Source organism: Dermacentor albipictus, chromosome 1, assembly GCF_038994185.2.
Source record: "Dermacentor albipictus isolate Rhodes 1998 colony chromosome 1, USDA_Dalb.pri_finalv2, whole genome shotgun sequence".
Lineage (NCBI taxonomy): Eukaryota > Metazoa > Arthropoda > Arachnida > Ixodida > Ixodidae > Dermacentor > Dermacentor albipictus.
The window spans coordinates 133,330,736-133,348,271 of NC_091821.1; the positions used below are offsets into that span (position 1 = coordinate 133,330,736).

General features: G+C 44.6%; 1 long non-coding RNA gene across 1 annotated transcript; it reads right to left on the reverse strand.

Moving 5' to 3' along the window:
• Positions 1–2,450: 2,450 nt before the first annotated feature.
• Positions 2,451–8,822, reverse strand: LOC139055877 (uncharacterized). Its single transcript, XR_011511962.1, has 3 exons — positions 8,380–8,822; positions 7,178–7,270; positions 2,451–2,721 (listed from the first exon to the last, which is right to left on the reverse strand). It is a non-coding gene; the product is annotated as an uncharacterized lncRNA (long non-coding RNA).
• Positions 8,823–17,536: the final 8,714 nt, after the last annotated feature.

The window sequence follows — 17,536 nt, forward strand, 5'->3', positions numbered from 1 at the left end:
TGTCTATCATGTGCATTCTTACTCATATAGTTTTCTATAGTAGGTCTTGCGAAACTCAGACGGAAAAACATCTGTAAATTTCCTGTTTGCCGCTTCAAACAAATAAAACATATCTGCCCCATCTGACGCCCTGTACTCAGATTTACGGGAAGTATTCTTATAGTAAAATTGCAAAAAACAAAACTGCAGTGAAACATTCCATTCATGTTTCCGTCTTCCTCGCGTAACAGAATGCGGAATAATTAGTACGGGTTCTTTTATTGCGGGCGGACATCGACCGCCGAAAACAGTTTTAGGTAGCTGTTATATGTGATAAGCTTTGGCCCTGAAGCCGTATGAATTTTTTTTGTCCAATGCATGCCCAATAACAAAAGAAAAAAAAAGGCGGCGCGGTAGCCTATTAGTAGTGCCTGCATAGTGTATTTGGCTTTGCGCTGCTGAACTCGAGCTCACGGGTTCAAACCAGGTCGCGGAATTCGATGGGAGCGAAATGAAAAAAAAAAACACGTGTACTTCTGCTTAGGTGCACGTTAAAGAACCCTAGGTGGTGAGAACTGAAGAGTGTGCGTCATAAGCGTATCGCCAGACGTAAAACGCAAGAATTTACTTAATTAAAGGAAAACAGAAGGTAGCTGCGTCCTCCGGCTTTTTTCTAGGGGTGTAAATGAAAGAAATTATTCTCGAGTCTGATTTCTGAGAAAATGAAGTTGCGCTTGTCTTATATTTCATGCCTAAATTTAATGCCGTTCCAAACTGTACGTCCGCTCAACTAAGCAGCATCTGTATTATAAACGGTTGCTTTCCGTTATCCGGTGCACTATCATAAGGACAATAATGAAGCAACTAAAGGAATAGCATGCCTCACATGCATGTAGAGGTATTTGCAGATCTGCTGTATTCGTTGAATAAGTGTGGTACTACATTGGGCACCCAATTTTAATGGATTTTAGACATGCATGGTGAGACTGTCAAAAAAAAAAGTTATCCTTGCCTGAATCAAGTTAGCAGATGGAAAGGTTGCCCCAAAACGGGGCGCGCTTATATTGTATGGCAGCTAGGAACTTGTTCAGCCGAACCGATTAGCACCAGTGCGTTAATTCTTTCTGAAACTGGTGCGCCTCTGTGCAACAGCCACGGCTTTCCAGCAGCACAATCATTCGGAATAAGAGTCCTCACTTTCGTCTGCCCCTCACCTTCGAGACTTCAAAAGTGCTGTTATGCGTTACATTCGAACGGAAACGGCTATTCGATCATTTTCAATAGTGAATTCCAACGTCGAATGCTATCTGAATAGCAAATAAAATTCGATTAGACTATATGTTTTTACTTCATTTCGCCTGCTGGCACGTTGAAGGAGACCGCCAGACAAGCCACGGAGATTACACATTGGTAAAGACTTCCGGGTCTCCCCGATTGAATTTGAGTACATAGGCAATATATTTTCTCTAACATTGTTGATCATATTAACGTCCTATAATTACCTTGATTCCTTTTCTCGGAAAGTCGATTGGTTCACCTGGGGCTGGCGCAGCTTTTAAAAGAAACACGCTTATTCCGGCCAGGAGTTCTCACATTTTCAATCAGTGCATTTAGGATATTTGATAATTTTTCTATCACATACATGTCGTAGGTGTCATATATGTCTATGTACCCTTCGATTTACCTAGAAGTGCATTGGTCATCTGCATATCTTCGCGCCACGCACTCAATAAACCTGGTTTGTTTCACTATAATATTGTTATCTTTGAGCGTTGTCCCTGATCGATGTTCCACCAACAAGAAGAGCACGTAAAATGGCACGATATCAACAAAATTTTCTTTCGTAGCTTCATGTTGCAGATAGGTGGCTTCTGTGGCAAAAAAAAAAATTACGTCTCACATTCAGCAAACAGTGTTAAAAATAGCAGTTCACCTGGCTAAAGTTACTATTGGTACCGGCCGACAAGAGTCGCGGGTGCACCAAGGCAAGTAAAACCATAAAAATTTTTACTGCAAGGACTTGCCGCGAGAAAATGTGGGCGCACTGTAAAATAATTTACACCCCTAAGGGTTTTTTTCGGTGTCTATAACTAACCCCCTAGCACCCTTGAAAAAGCTGGGTTTTATAGGGAATTACACCCTTATGATGGTTATTCTATATTCCAATAACACCCTATCCCTTGAGGGTGTTTTGAACAACATATTACCCTTCGACCCATGGGGTGTAAGGGTGTGATCAGGAATATATTACCCCTTCACCTATCGGGTGTAATGAGCAATATAATAGCCCTTGAAGTACGGCATGTGGAAGCGGGTACATATGCACTTCATTGTTTGTTTCTAAATCTACAGTTAGGCTAGCACACAGAAATGTTATGTATGGTGTGCATACAATAGGTACTGTATTTACAAACGCACTGCATAGCAACTTTGAGAGAAAACACATTATCACTTGTGAGTGTTCTGCGTGAAATGGTCCCATTTATCACAGATACAGAGTGACTGCATGGAGGGTCATTTATTCTAGCCTCCTGTACAATATTTTGAGCTTGCACTATGCCTTGTGGTGACAAGTCTTGCGGCCGTTCTACATTGAAGAACAGTCTCATTCAAACCAAAGTTCCAGGGCACAGGCGAGGATGATGATGCCTTTTTGTAGCTCCATTCCAATGTCCTAAGGCGAGCCATCATGGATGAAGCCATTTCTTCATTGATCACTGTAGCCATCTGCTTCTTTTCTACCTGCAAAATGATTCGTTGCAATTTAATGTCAGGAAAAGTACACGAAACATGACTAGCAGCGCTTCCCTGCATCATTCACTTTAATATTTCAAGATCACGTGAAGAGCAGGTTAAAGAAAACAAGCACAGATAGTGCTTACTTCCAGGAAATCGTTATTTCTAAAGAATAAGGCATTTAATCTGCCACATCATGAATGTAGGAGAGACAGACTACACAACTATATGAGGGCAATTCAGAAATTATTGCCTCCAAGCCCACTACTTTGCCAATATTACAGCAAACATTTTGAACTTTTTATCATTGATGCACTTATGCTTAAGCTATCGAATGTCACTTGCCTCGCCTTCTTATCTCTTCTCGTTCCAGAGTAATCGAGTAATTCATGGCATCCAGTGGTGACGTCCAGTTGAAACAACAGGCTGTAATTGAATTTCTGACTGTGGAAGGTTGTGCGCATATCAACATTCATGGCCATTTGACTGCAGTTTGCAGGAATGCCTGTGTTGACGTCAGCACTGTGCAGAGGTGGGCAAGGACTGTGAAAGACCAAAATCCTACCACATCAAATCTCCCGGATCAGCACCGAAATAGATGGCCCACAATGGCTTCTGATGAGGGTCATGAACATCAGCAAATGAGTTGACTCGGTGCAATCGCAGGATCAAGCAACACCAGATTGCAACACTCGCCATTTCCATTGCCTCAGTGAACCACATCATTAAAGACCTGCATTACAAGAAGACTTGCGCTTGTAGGGTGTCACGGTAACTGACGACTGACATGAAAAAGTCGAAGCATAGCCAACAAGTTCTATTCTTGTAACCCAGGAGGTTTTTAATTATGTGGTTCACTGAACCAATGGAAATAGCGAGTGTTGCTGCAATCTGGTGTTGCTTGATCCTACGATTGACCCGATTCAACTCGTCTGCCTGATGTTGATGATCCTCATAAGAAGCCATTGTGGGCTGTCCAGTTCGGTGCTGATCCTGGACATTTGATGCGGCTGGATTTTGATGTTTCTCAGTACTTGCCCACCTACGCACAGTGCTGATTTCAACACAGGCATCCCCGTAAACTGCTTTCAGATGGCAATGAATGTTGAAGGGCGCAGAACCATCCGCAGTGAGAAATTCAATTACAGCCCACTGTTTCAACCGGACATCACCACTGGATGCCATGCATTGCTCGATTACATTGGAACGTGAAGAGATAGGAAAATGGGGCAAGTGACATTCTATAGCTTAAACATCAGTGCATTATTGATAAAGAGCCAAAATGTTTTCAGTACTACTGGTAAAGTAGTGGGTTGTGCATCAGTGCACAACCCACTTTTGTGCCTCGGTGCATAAAAGTACATTTTGTTAAAAAAGTAAGTGGAACAACAGTGCATTTTTCCAGCAAGTTTGATGGTGCATATCTCCAAACTGACGCCATTCTGGAAATCAATTCCAAGTAGATACACCTTGTAATCTCACTGGCTATGATTCGTAAATTACAATATGTGCCCCAGATATGTGGTGGCGCTGGCAAACACTCCCAGCGTTCTACTAGGAAGCATAAATACCCAAGAAAGTGATGGGGAAACGGCGCCCGCAGTAGCTCAATTGGTAAAGCATCTAATGCGTAATGCAAAGACGTGGGTTCGTTCCCCACCTGCAGCAAGCCGTTTTTTCATCCACTTTCATTTCCATTAATTTATCATTTCTTTATTTCATTTGTTAATCACAAGTAATTTACCCTAACTTGTCCTTGGTGTCAGTGTTTGCTGGCTTCTTAGGATATGATTAATAAACATCGGGTTTCTTGGTTAAGCCCCTTTCTTTTCGGTTATATTAGCTATAATGTCATTCATTCGAAAGATAATAATTTTTTTAATTAGTTTAATATGTTTCGATTTCTTGTGCTAGATATATCTGCGTGTTTGAATATTCCTGCTCAAGGACTAGAATTATGCTATATGCAACAGGACTATATTTAAAAATTCCACAAGACTGAAAATCATCACCCTGCATAAAAACAGTGTGAATTTAAAAACAAGCTTCAGTGAACCTTATTGAATCAGCAAATGGCCAGTGTAACTAGTCTGATCATCCTGGAAATCTTTTGTAGCTTATAAGCATAGTGAATTTCAATTCCACATTTAGGAGTGCAAATTTTTCTAGAAGTCAGCATTTTCTTTTTAACAGCTAGCATCCCTGCCAGTTTGCTTAAACATAATGTTGCATGACTTCAACAGTACTGCACAATCACTTTTTTCTGCTCACAGTGTCTAGTGATGTGTCTTTAGCAGCTGAGATAATTAATGTTCATGCAGATAAACATCAGAAAACATTGCAATAACTGCCAAGAAAATGCAATCATGCGTTTTGTTTACAAAAGAGCATGTGCTCTACCTTCTGCCAGGTTTGTTTTCCGTGTCAGGCTAGAACGGAACTTGCACAAGAGGCACCTTTTGCATCCATGAAGATATTTTATGAGGTTATGGTGGTGTCGAAACATGACATCAACCATAACACTTTAAACTGTTTTATGAAACAGGTATTTGTACAAAGATAGAAAAGGCACCAATTTTGAATTTATCACATTTGGTTTAGAGTACCATAGTATAAATGGCTCAACTAGTACAGGTACGCAAACGGGCTAGTTGGTATTGGTCGATGACGTTAGACAATGTGAACTCGACAAAGGATGGAGAAAGAGGCGATAGCATTTGTTCCATTCCTTGCCACTTTTGACGTCCCTTGTACAAGCCTGCGCTGTCTGTCGAACATCATAGATCAACTAGTACAGCCTGAAAAAAAATACGTCATGAAAGAAAACTTGACTTTCAACCTCGACAATTCTGCCTGTTAGGTATTATGGTTTCTTTAGAACTTATTTCTTTATACAAAGTCAGACCCATCAAGTAAAGCTTACTGAGAAAGAAATGAAGAACAACGTCAACACCTCTCAAGGCACATGCATCAAAGGAGTCAGAGCATCATGCACATTACCTTTAGGTGCAAGAGTATTCTCTTTCTTAGGCAAACTGCATTTCTAGTTTCTTAAAGCCTATATATTTATTTGCCACAGCTATGGGAAAATCACAAGGTGGAAAAGATGTGTTGGTGCAATTTCAACTATTATGTACAACAGCAAAAGGTAAAGCACAGGAAGTCTCACTGCTCCTCTGTCTAAATGACATTCAGTTTCATTTGTCATGTCCACTCCTATCCTGATGGCAGCAGAAACAGGAAGACAGCAGCGTGGTTCAGAAAGTAGATGAAGGAGCTGATATCCTAGCTGACGTAGAGAGTAAAAAAAGGGAGCTGGTCAGGCCATGTAGTGCAGACGTGAGACATCATTAACTAGCGCGAAAAAGACAACGGACGACAGCTAGAAGCACACAGGACAGAACTCCAGGCTTCAACTGAAATTTTGGCTACACAGAAACATAGGAATCAGGGGATGCGACCTCAACGCATGGAAGCAACATTTATCTTTCCTTTTCCCTGCCTGACACAGGAGGTATTGGAGCCAATCGATGGGCAGGTTCATTTCGAGATACGAACACTCTTTTTTGGCGAGAGCAAGGGAAGGGGTGCTTACACACTTATCACCCGCTTTTCGATGCAAAGTGCTTCGAATATTTTCATGTCGACCTGCATCTAGAGCCGCCTGGGCAGATGAGTGCTTTGAAACTGCTCAGTGCATGAGCACTTACAGCAATGATTGGCCAGATGGCCACCAGCCATGACAGCTGCCCTATCTTTGTTCCCCCAAGCGGTCGTTTAAACACCGACCTGTTTGGCTTGAGGACACACAGGGCAGCTTTGAGTGCCTTGGTGGCTGGTGGCCACATGGCCAATCATCGCCATACGTGCTCATGCACCGAGCAGTTTCAAAGCAATCACATGCTCAGGCAGCTCCAGAAGCAGGTACATAGGGAAATATACGAACCACTTTGCATCAAAAAAGTGGGGAATAGGGGTGTAAGCACCCGTCCCTGGCTCTTACCAAGAATGTTCGTAAGTGAATTTAACCTGTTCATAAATTTGTTCCGATAGCTCCTGTGTTTCTGTCCGTCGACATTCTGTGCATTCCATGTTTCTGTGTAGCAAAAATTTCAGTTGAAGTCTAGACTTCTTTCTTATGTGCTTCTTGATGTTGTCTTTTTCACGCTAGTTATTGATGTCTCAAGTCTGCAATGAGCACCAACTAGCCCAAGTGCCTTCTTCAACCATGTAATGCATAGGGCGGATAACCGGTGGCACATTCGAGTTACAGAATGGATGCCAAGAGAAGAGAAGGGTAGTCAAGGACGGTAGAGAAGTAGACTACGATGAAGTCAAAAATTTTTGCAGGCTTCACTTCGAATCAGCTAGCGCAAGACAGGGGTAATTGGAGCTCACTGAGGGAGGTCTTCATCCTCCGGTGAAAAAAATATGTAGGCCAATTGTGATGAAAAAAGTATACCTGTCGGGTCAGACGTCTTCACTGTCTTTTCAGCAACGTGTAGGCCCAAGACAGCCAGTCGGTTCCCATTCAATTGCTTCATGCTGACTGCAACTGCATGGGCACAAGAAAACAACCCACCATTAATACCATTCGAGATTGACAACTCAATAAAAGAACCTCTCAAAACTGCAAATACAATTAAGCATTTACCAGCTTAATAAATACATATATAAAGGCCAAGAATAGTTACAATAACCATACACTTTATAACTAGACATTAAAATAAGGTAGTGAAGCGTACAATAACCGTAGGACGCTAAGTGCAATTCATTTCAGAAATACTGTTGACAACTGACAGGATGCCTTAGGCAGGGTTCGGTCACACAACAAGAAAACAAATAGTAATAATAAGCACGCCTGCGTGAAACCAAGAAACGAGTACAAGGACGAGAAAAAAAATGATTAGGCTCGGTGTGCTTATTTATACAAAAATATAAATTTATAAACAAATAGCGCAACCACGCATTCATCCGCAACAGCACGACAGCTTCTATAACAAACGAGCACAACTTAAAGCGATTGATAAGTACATAGCCGGGACGGTCGTGGTTCTTTTGTTTTGCATTAGTTCTAGTCATGAAACCACAAGCATTGCAAGCTGCCTGCGCCATTACCTACCACGGGACCTCCGACAAAAAAAAATAATAACAATTGAGTGAAAGTACACAAGCGACATTTAATACGGTTGTCACACTGCACACTTTTGGCCGCGATCGATCCTGACTGGAATCGAATTTCTGGACGCGTTTGGCCTCGTTGCACAATCGGTGGACGGGAGCCAATCGCGGTCGACAATTTCGATCCAGAACGCGCTCAATCGTGCTCGAAAGTGGCCGTGTGACACCGGTATAAGTCTGCGCCCATCTTTGGTAACAGAAAGAACCAATTAGTCAAACCAAAGTATTATTTCCCTGCCTGCGCCGAATACTGACGCGTAGCAGTACTTAATTCTCTACAACTCTAGTTGAGGACACGTGAACAATGAAACATTCATTTTTTTTTTCTTTTTCACATTCGGTGCCCATAGGCTACGCCTGGAGTACATATACTACCCTCGCATCCAACACACCTTGCGCTGTCCTTTAAATAAATTACGCGAAAATTACTACCGCAATGACGCACCATAAAAAACGCGACGCTGAACGTGGCTACGTACGTACCTTTTATATGAGCAGTTCATGCGCCTTGCAAAAGGCCCTCGGTTTGAAGGCGGAGGGCTGTCACGTACTGTACTCTGGGCACGCCGTTTCGTTTACGTAGTGGATGGACCATGTTGACGATGCATTCCGCCGAAAAACAAAACGTCCACTTCATCACTGTTCAGGCCGAATGGAAGATGTTTTCTCCTTCGCCACGAATGACGGCCGTCGTAGGCGTAGTAAACACACTGTCACAAAGAAACACCGATGTCGTAGGCCGCTGGTGCCCTTCTTTCTCACGCATAATCGCGTCGCCTTCACTCCGGACGCTCACTTCGCGTCGATGAGCACAAAAGTACACGAAAACAACGAGGTGGTACAACCTAAACGCAGCAAAAAACAATCTAATTACTCACAACTTCAAGAATGTCACGGAGAACACACACATGTGCTCCCGGCGGCCCGCCGCGAGACGCAGGAAATGACGTAGCGGCGATAGCGGCGACACCCGTCGGGGGAAGTTATTTCTATTTCGGTTTCGTTTTCAAGGCATAAAAACAAATATTCTTTTAAACTATGTGTGTGTATTACTTTCAAAGCTATTTATTCTACGCTACCTCTAAGCCAGTTTCTGTGTTTACGGGTAGTTTCACTGGAAATTTATTTCTAGAAACATGGGCTGATATCAAATCAAATGGGGCAAAGGTGGGCTGGTAACTGCGTGTAAGTGAATTTATTTGTCGATGCTTTCTTTTTTGTTTGTTTGCTTGGACGTTCATTTGTAGAGACGTGGCCCTTCCTGATTGTATAAGATACAGAGGTACTTGCGAGTCTGTCTTCGTTTATGCACAGAGAAACAGAGAGAGAAAAAAAGCTTTAATTGGCATTTTCAAGAAGTTCACAATGCTCATATTTCTGAACTGGAGTGCTCACTCAAATTTTAAATAGATTGGATTAACGGCAGATATAAAAGTACTTGCATAATAGCTTTCTAAACGTATAGGCGACACCACGAAATTTCACATGTGCAGAATTACACGAAAACCTTAAGTTTCCAAGTACGAAAAGTCTTTCTTTGCCTGCTGTCGTGAAAGTGCAACCGAAGCGAATCCAGATCTCGGGGTTTTTTTTTTCTTTGTTTTTATGAGCGGGTGAGCGAGTGGGGCCTATGACCGCTCAAAAGAAAGAACAAATATAACAACGATTCCCCTCTGGTGGACAGCACCATGAGTTGTCGTTGTCATAATCTGATGTCGGTCTTTGTCTTAATGCAGTTGCTTATAATAGCAGTTTGACGGGTAATGAGGAAGATATATTCAAAATCGAGGTATTTTGTGCATGCGATAGACAAGTCATTTTCGACCCAACTACGCTCGCCCTCAAACTACCACGAGCAGAGCAATTTAGTATTCTTCCCATTCAATAGCTGTGCCTATACCATCGCCGAACCCCTTTGCTCGGCGAGGGTGCAGCTGTGGTAAAGGCTATTGAATGACAACAACAATTTCCTGGCAAAGTGTGGGAACTGTGATGACATTTCGTCTGGGTGTTGGCTTTAAGCATTCTCTTGTCTCCCCTTAGTACCATACTGTCTCTCCTCTGCGCTGTTGCATGTGAGTACAAAAAAGTAAGTGCTGCACCTTCTGCACTACTTTTGCGGTGGGTGGGGGTGGGCAGAAGGGGGCTAACGCGTAATTAGTCTTCCAGAGGGCATTGTGTCGATGGCCAGGGTGTTTCAGTGGGCATTGTGACGGCCAAAGAGGTCCAAAGAGTATTGTAGCGATGCCCACGAAGTTCTCGCTAAAAGGACTCGCACACGCCTTCCCCGCGTCCCTCTCATGTTCATTATGCACGCTCTCAAACCACGCACCGACGCGGCTGGCAAGCCAGTGACAGCAGCAGCAGCAGAATTGGAAATAGTGAGGGAGGAGGCACAGAAAGCTTCGCTTTAAAATCTGGCAGAGCGCCCCTGTGCACGCTGTAACCTGCAATCAGAGCTCTGGTGTTTTGACAAAATTCAATTTCATTCTGCAAAGTATTTCTTTCCCGTATTCAGCATGTGCACCTGTCCTACCCGTCTCGCGAGGGGAGACGGGCGAGTCTCGCGCAGGTCTACATATGCCAAGACATCGCGAACGTACTTGGCAGGTGGGCAGTAGCGCGCACACATTGAAAAATGCCTCACCACTGTTCCGTGAACAAAGATGGGTCTGCAAATGCCCCGCCAATTTCTGGAATCTCGTTATATCTACAATGATTGGCTTGTTATCCTATTCATGCATGCAATAATACTGTCTCCAATTTGGGAGGGGAAATATTTCAGTAAATACCGTTGTTAGTCGGTGTTGTAAATACTTTATGCATCGCAAGTTGTACGTTGGTTCTCTATACTTCCTTAGATTATTCTCCCTTTCTTTTTGAGCACTCCGTTCAGGCAGCTGTTTGTAAGCCAGTAGAACGTTCCTTTACTATAAAACTACAAACTTAACTACAAACTACAAACGTAAATTGACGCAGACGCGAAGCCATGAGCGTTTTGCACGGCTCTTTCTGCAGATGCTGCTTGAGCAAAGCATTGTGGTGGGTGAGAAGGCTCAAGTTTGCCAACGAACCTACCTTGTTTATAAACTTGAGAGAAGCAGAACGAATTGGGGTTATTGATTCGGCGAAAGAAGGTCAGGTGGGGTAAAAGCTTCTCGAATCGGCGTATCTTTTGTCCGCGTATGGTTCGTCGCACCCTTTTCTGCCTGTTTTGTCATGCTTGAAAGAAACCTAGACGACCGCACTGCTTTAGAGCGATTGTGGCGCGTCCAGCTGCATGCTGTCACGTGGCCTATTCATTTTGCTAGATTCCTGGCGTCCCAAAAGCAAGAGCTGCACTAGTTCTGCCTTGCTGAAAACATTTTGAACATTTTTCTTTTGGTTAAGTATTCAATACTAGAAAAAGTAGGTGCGCGCTTTTGGATTCCGCGGAATTTGTGCGTGACGACATTTAGGAACTGTGTGCCACCTAGACCACTGTGACATAATAGATAGTCGTGCTTCAGCAACAGGTTTTTCCCAGGACATATTTAAAATGGCTTATCAAAACAGACAGTGAAACGGAGGGGGACTCTCTTCAGGAGTTTTGTCGGCTTTGAAAGCCCGACATGTCTCGGGGGGGAAGGGCTTGGGGTAAGGCAGGGCCCATTTCTGGATCCGCCACTGGTTTTTAGTGCCGTGGGACACGCCGTCTCTTCGTGCAATTGTATGTTTGTGAATGTGATAAAAACAAACAAAAACACCTTTGCACCCACCCCCGATATTCTTAGTCAGTGCACCCTTTCGGTGGGTAAAAGGGTGTTATGGCATCTAGAACTGCCCTATGCTTCGCAAAAAGTCATGATGATGGGATGTTTCTTGAATGAAAACACCCTTCAAGGGTGTTATGATTCGCAATTCTCACCATCAAGGGTGTAAATTATTTTATTGTGCGTCCGCCGGCGTCCGCGCAACGAACGGGCGCTCGCTAGCAGACGACGCACTTGACAACGAAAGCAAAATTGAAGACGTCATGTTGTATAACCCATGCCCCAGATATGTATGCGCAGCAAAAAGGTGTCAATATAAATTTGCAGTGAAAAGCACCATTACAAGAGCGTACGCGCGCGATCGGTCTCGGGGCCCGCAGCGAAATTACGTTCACCAGCCGCGAAGCGTGTCTCGACCCCAATCCTGTTCGCTTGCAGCGCCCTTGCATAATTTTTGCACACGCGGTGCCCCAGCGGGAGAGCGCCGTTCGGTCCACTGGACCATGTCTAGTACACTCTAATGATGACGCAAGTGCGCCTACGCACATGTATTTGCTGTGACGTCGCTCATTGTGACACGCGACACTTTGAGAATTATTCAAGGCAACGTTCGTTATTTGTGTAATCTGTTGCATCAATAGACGCATTAAAGCTTAGAGAGATAATAAAACACAAAAACCGAATATCTGCATGTTTTTGTTTTACCTTGCACTGCAGCAAGAGAGATGTATTTCTGCTTGTTCCCACGTCATGCAGTCGCGCGCGCTGAGAGTGAAGCTGTCATTTTCCATCGTGTTCCAGGGCGCGATTATGCTCTGTGATCCGCCTGTCTTTGCCTCAGTATTCGCGTAACGCGGACTTATACCGCACGTCAGGTGTACTCGTGCGCAGCGCGCAAAATAGTGCGCTGCGCGAAACGAGACAAATGCGACAGCTCGTGGGCGCGGCCGTCAGCGGAAGTGCGCCGCGCAGTAAAAAAGCGAGAAAAAAAAAAGCGGGCCCGTGACGTGTGCATCACGTGGTCCTCCAGATCCGGTATACACCAGAACACCGTGAATTCAAAGGGCGCCGCCATATTGATGAGCGCCGGTCGCGCCATCTATCCCAAGCGCCGCGAAGTAGCAGAGCTGGGCTGCCACGCCGGGAGATGCGACCCGGCGCGAAGGCGAAACTTGGGCTTTTTAGCTGGGCGGAAGGCGTGTTTCGCGTTTTTTCTAGCCTGTCATTTTTGCTCTCTCGATTCAATCAAACTTCAAGACCTCATACAAGTCCGCAATGGCCACACTGAGTGATGTGCAGACTGCAGAAGCGAATACATCGGGTAACCACGTAAGCACGTAACCTGTGAAGGATTTTACAGCACTGTGTTGGTGACATATATTATTAAAGAACGTAGAACATTGTCCTCTGCACTTCCAGTTTGGTCTTGTTTGTCATGGTCACTACTGTGTTGGCCGCGTTTGGCAACCAACTGGCGAGGTCGTTTGACTGCCTGATTAGCATACGCCAGCCCTCCACCACCTGCACATTGAAAACAAAATAGATGTTATAGTAAGAAGGGCTGTAGTTCTTTCCCATGCCATCACTGTTGCGAAGATATAAAGTCCTCGCAAAATGAAATAGAAAATGCAGCAGGCCAATTGTATCGTGCAACCACTTAAGAGTACAACATTCAGAACACAAGCCTACAGCACTCGAACAAGCAGCATATGATGCTAAACCTGCACTCATTGGAAAATGAGGAACTACAATAGTTATATTGTTCAACTACATGTGCAGTCAAAGCCCGTATAACAGGGCGAGCATGACGGATGCAGGTGTTGTACAGTTGCACAAACCATGACAGGGCACATAACATTACCACCCCTACTTAAAGCTGCATCATCAGGGAAGCCTTTGGTACAAGACAACAATCGCACCTGCATTCCAAAAAATTAGCCCCACCAACTGCAGCTACCTGGTTTCAGACCTGTTTCGCTTGTGCAAGGCCATATCGGATTGTTAGCGCTCCTTTAGAAAAGAAAACAGTAAAAAAAAAAACGGGTGAGATCGAGCAAAATTTTGTTACAATATACAGCAATAATTAAGCACCTTATTTTCCTCGCCTTATGAACGGAAAAATTTTGCGCTTTGCCCTGCATAACAGCCCGTACGCAGTTTAGAGCTCAGGAGGCTCAAGTGAATTCGTTACGAATGACACCCGCAACACCAGCTCGTAAAGACAGGCGCGCTGCAAGAACGCCTTCGTCGACGAGCAGTCGTCGTTTACGTTTTTGTGGACGCATGCTACGTGACGAGCAGACTTCGGTTTACTTTCATTAGCAATAACGCTCACCAGCAGGGCAACATACTATCGCCTACAACTTGTCGTTCACGCTTAATGGTCATGCCGTGCACCAGCTGCAAGTATCGCTGACCGCAAACTCAACTGTTCCGCTTAACCGTCGGGAGCTCTGCCTGAATGAAAACACGAAAAGGCTTGCCTTCTTGTTATAGCCAAGGCGAAGCACCGGCGCGGGATTCTGCTCTGTGGGCTTTTCCAGAAAGTGCTCAGAGCAAACCTGCGTGTTACACATATTACGTTCGTAGGGCCCAAAGTTGAACGTGGCACCAAAATATACACAGATCGAATACTCACTCGTGCATTTTCACTGGGTTGGTAGTTCTTCCTATTCACTGCAGCTATCCACCGGTGGCGCAGCTTGTCATTCTTCGTTGCGGATGGAAATCGGTGCAGGCTGAAAACACCGCACCGGCATGATTCCCTACGTGTATTGTGCACTTCGCAAACAGCGCTAAGCAACCTTCTCCTTTTCCGCTGGTTATTTTGGCATCCAAACACGACGCAACGATGCCCAGATGACTTCTTGTACTTAGGATCCGCGTGAACGGGCACATTTTCGCACTTTGGAGTCCTAGAGCTAGCGCTAGCCATGTCTGCTGGTCGCCGGCGAACACACTTTGGCAGCCCAGAACAAAATGGCGCTGGTCGACCGGGCAATGCGGGTGCGAGAGTATGCGTTCAAATAGTCTGGGCGCGAGGCTAGCGTATTCTGGTCTATAGGAGGATGCAGAGAAGGAATTTTGCTTGCGGATATATATCCCGGTCAAAAAATCCGTCAGGGCTATCTTAATGGACTTGTAGAATTCTTGAAGGTCAGTCAGGAATTCTTACAGGTACTCTCCCAATACCAATAGGATTCTTAAAGGTCAGTCAGGAATTCCTACAGGCACTCTCCCAATAGCAATAGGATTCTTAAAGGTCAGTCAGGGATTCCTACAGGTACTCTCCCAATACCAATAGGGTTCTTAAAGGTCAGTCAAGAGTGTCTATATGCACCCTCCCAATACAAACAGGGCTCTTAAAAGTCATGTAAAAACTCTTACAGGCAACCCTCCAATGCCACTAAGAGTCTTGTCGTTTATTGGAGATCCTTTACATGTAGCTTTTGTACACCAGTAGGGCGCTTAAAGGTTAGATAGATTTCTACGGGCATCATGACCGTCCGAAACGAAAACGTCCGCGCAGCCGAGTAACCGAGTTGAACGTGTAAAACCTCATGAAAAATCTGCAGTAATCGAAACCGCGATCAGTCTTTGTTTAGTGCTTTTACTTTTATTTAGCCTTTGTGGTGCCGAAATCGGCAGATGCATGAGGCAACTAGCAACCGAGTGGCTTTCCGCAGTACATCGGTGAATGATATTTCTTCACCTCATGTTAATTACGGTTACACAATAACATGAGTTGCGCTACCTTAAGAGTGTCGAGGAGAGCAGAAACTAATTGCCGCTATTTTAGCACAGCTACCGCGTGAGTATATTATGTGTATATAGTATATATAAGCGACATCACAAACTTGGGCCAGTTAGAAGCGGAATGAAGGCTGCGCTACAATATTTTTCGGTGACTTGTCATCAACTCATAAGCTCAGCGGGTGATTAAGATCTCGTACTCTATTTTTGTGGCTGCCGAGCAATACGCCATGCATCTATGCGTTGCTCTTTTGCACCACTGATTTCATCAATGTAATGACAAAACCGAACTGGTCATGTCGAGTGCAAATAAAGCTTCAATTTCCTTAATTTTGTTTGTCCTGTTAAAAATGGAGTGTGGAATGCGCACATGCCTGCCTACTGACTGGCATACAAGCTGCCCAGGTGGCACGTCAGGTTGGGCCAACGTTGGAAACATATTGGCACTTCTTGGCCCAATTACGGCCTAAGATTAATAGCGTGGTTCCAATATTGGCAGTGCCATTCTGGTTCCTGGCATAATGTTGGCCTAAGGTTAACAGCGTGGTGTCAATATTGGCTGTGCCATTCTGATAAAGATCCAACGTTGGCCCACGTTACACAGTCAGTAAACAATATTGGCTGTGCCATTCTGATAGAGATCCAATGTTGGCCCACTTTACACAGTCAGTAAACAATATTGGCTGTGCCATTCTGATAGAGATCCAATGTTGGCCCACTTTACACAGTCAGTAAACAATATTGGCACTGCCGTTCAACAAGGCGGGAATTATTGGACCGACTTTCGTATGGATTTGCCGATATGGGTTACTAGTTGGATTTCTTTGGAGGACATTGGCCCGTAATAAGCTAATTTTCGCCTTGTCGGCTTTTAGTGCTCTACGACTTGCTGAGATTGAACAACGTGTTTTGAAAACTAACGCACTGATCACAGGCACACTGCGCAGGAACCAAAAATATGTTCTCCCATGTCAACTCCATGAATGGTACACCGCCATTATTGCACTTCTCCTTTACCGAAATGTGTCCCCTAAAGAGAAAAGCCAGTGTACAACGTAGCAAGCAGGGGAAGTCGCATAAATTTAGCCGCTGCTTTATTGATCGTGAATAAGAACTTGAGCTTAACATAAGAAGCAACGGTATTGCGAATTTGCCTGCGCATTGTATTTTTTGCATGTACGCTCCGTGGCTTTAGTGGGTCAAGATTCTGAGGAGAATCGAAAATTACAGTGCCTCAGAGCTGATGGAACCGTTTTATATTGCATCGAGAAGGAGCGCATATGCATTAGTGAAACTATTGTTTGTTTGTTTAGCATGCATGGCATGTTGCGGCGACATCATGCTCCTATTCTAATATATTTGTTTGTGCGTGCATGTGTAGTAAGCTCCTTGTATGAATGCCCCTGACAGAAAAAAAATTAATTGCACGTTTTGGCATTTGCGTGTCAACAACCTCTTGCATTGTCTTTAGTAGGCACGGCGCATTCCGGATTTTTTTTTCGGCCTAGCTTTCCGTCCTTCAGCCCCCCATTGCCTCTCCCCCACGCACCCAGGTGAGCCTGGTCAATGCTATCAGTCAAGCGTTCAGACAGCCATAAGCTGCTGTGTCGAATTGGGTGCTCTCGGAAGGATGGGGGAATGCCGCGGGGTCACTATTGTCCTCCTTGTCGCCCTCCATCGCTGCCACCCCAAAACCCGGTCGGGCTAGGTTCAGCGGGGGAAAGTGGCGTTTACGCCGCATTCTTCGTTCACCCTTTCCTTTCGCTCTTTCCTTCTATGCGTCGCTAGCACGCCGACTGGGTGCAACACCGCCTGAGTGCTTGCCGTCCGTTCTTGCCAGCGCACTCCTCTCGTGAAAAATGCTCGCTTGCGCTCGTCCTTCCTACTGAGACGCCTACATATTGAAATACGCAGGAATATGGCCACGAATTTTTGTGAGTGTTAGAATTAATATAGGCGAAACAACAATTAGAAAAAAAGTCGGCGCTCGTGGCCACCGTCTTCGATGTGGGATGAACTCGGATACAAAGAAGCATGGATCATACAATGGTGAGTGCATTTGTTTTGCGCATGTTATAAGTTTTATCAGAAGCAATATCACCCAAGCTATATCACCCAAGCAATATCACGCGGTA